Source organism: Guillardia theta, assembly GCF_000315625.1.
Source record: "Guillardia theta CCMP2712 unplaced genomic scaffold GUITHscaffold_102, whole genome shotgun sequence".
In the NCBI taxonomy this organism is placed as follows: Eukaryota; class Cryptophyceae; order Pyrenomonadales; family Geminigeraceae; genus Guillardia; species Guillardia theta.
In genome coordinates, this window is record NW_005434572.1 from 171,336 (window position 1) to 173,495 (window position 2,160).

Consider the following 2,160-nt stretch of genomic DNA (forward strand, 5'->3'; position numbering starts at 1 on the left):
ACGAACCTTGATCTCATCAGGTCAGAGAAGATGATAATCGCATTGTTAGGCCTGTCACTCGAAGGACTTCTCAGAGAATCCAGTTCCGATCGATGACTCATGCTGCTCAGCTTCTCTTGTACTCATGCTCATGCTCATCTCGACATCCTTAACTCACACTCCTGCTCATAATCCTGCTCCAGATCGGATCCTCGCTCCTGCTCCTGCTCCTGCTCCTCGCTCCTGCTCCTGCTCCTCGCTCCCTGCTCCTGCTCCTGCTCCTCCCCTGTTCCTGCTGCTCCTGCTCCTTCACTCCTGCTGCTCCTGCTCCTGCTCCTCCTGCACTTACTTCTTCTCCTCCCTTTCATCCTCCTGCTTTTGCTCTCTTTTCCCTGCCCTCGTTTTCCTGCTGCAGTTTTGTCTACCGCAAGATGAGAAAGATGAAAGGGACGGACCACCAACGTCATCAGTATCCAGAGGAGAATGTGATTGCAGTTAGACAACTCAGAAGCATGTTGTCCCTGATCTCCTGCCCTGGCAGTTTGAACGAGATCGTGAGATGGTCGACTTGCTGTGGGCAATGGAACTGCAGCAGGTGCTCCCTGCTCCTGCTACTGCTCCCTCTGCTCCTGCTCCTGCTCCTGCTCCTGCTCCTGCTCCTGCTCCTGCTCCTGCTCCTGCTCCTGCTCCTGCTCCTGCTCCTGCTCCTGCTCCTGCTCCTGCTCCTGCTTCTGATCCTGCTCCTGCTCCTGCTCCTGCTCCTGCTCCTCGTCATCATCCTCTCCCTTCCTGAATCCTCTCTCTTCTCCATCTTACTCTTGACTCAACGCTACAGAGAAACTCCGAAGGTCATGCAGACTCAGCGTCGAGCTCTCACCAGGTCCGATCTCCTCCTCCTCCTCCTCCTCCGCTCCCTCCCTCCTCGTTTTCCTTCTCCACACATCTCTTTCATCGAAGATTTCTCTGTCCTCCTTCCCTCCCTCCTCTAACTCCGGAGGTACAGGATAGCTTGAGCACCTTCTCAGATCACAGTACTTCTCAAGATGATCCGCTCAGCGGGAGCGTCTCGGAGGGCTCTTCTGGGAGGTGTTTCCTCCTCCCACCTCCCTCCTCCCTCCTCCCACCTCCCTCCTCCCTCCTCCCCCTCCCTCCCCCCTCCCTCCCTCCCTCCCTCCCTCCCTCCCTCCCTCCCTCCTCCCTCTTCTCCCCTTCCTTCCTCCTCCTTTTTCCTCTCCCCTCCTTCGCAGTGCTCAGTCTGCTCCCAGTCTGTACGGCAGTCATGGCAGCCGGTCGGGAAGCAGCGGAAGCGTAACTGCACTGGAAACGGTTCCACGTGAGTAGAGGAGAGGAGGGCGAAGAACAGAAGGAGGGGAGGAGGAGCGAGTGAGGGTGTAGGATACAAGGAGGGTCAAGCGATGGAGACAAGGGAGAAAAAGGAGAAAATCAACGAGGATACAAGGGAGGAGGGAGGGAGGAGGGAGTGGGAAAGGAAGGGGAAGGGGGAGGACGGGGGGGGGGCGACGGGTCGTGGAAGGTTGACGGCATGACAGAGCAAGTTAAAGACGTTGCTACCTACCTGGGGATAAATCTTGAAGCCCTGAGCTCCCCTGTTACCAAGGAGGAGGTCGAGGAGGAGGAGGAGGAGGAGGAGGAGGAGGGAGAGAGGGAAGGAGAGGACGAGGAAGAGGACGTGGAGGAATTGGTTAAAGGGGGAAGTTGGGGGGAGGATGAAAATTCTGCAGGTGTTGGAGATGGCGCAATACCTGGGGATCGACGTGTGTCGGGAGGGATACCTCCTTCCTCTTGCCAAGATGGCTCTACAAGCTCCCCTACCCAAGGTAGAAGGAAGGGAAGGACGAGAGAGTGAAGAGGTAGTAGGAAGGCAGGCAGGCAGGCAGGCAGGGGAGGAGAGGGAGAGAGTCAGCTGGAAGTAGGGAGGTACGAAGTTGGGGAAGGATGCGGGCAGGAGGGAGGGAGGGTAGTAGGGAAGAAGAGAGGAGGTAGGGGAGGAGGATGAAACAAGGAGGTGGGAGGGGCGATCGGCGGAAGGCGGGAAGGGGAGGGGAGAGGGGAGGGGAGGAGGAGGCGGAGGATTAACGGGAACGATTGGCAGGGATGGGACATATGCAAGGACGAAGGAGGGGAACCATTTTACTTCCATCGGAGGACAGGAGTCACCAC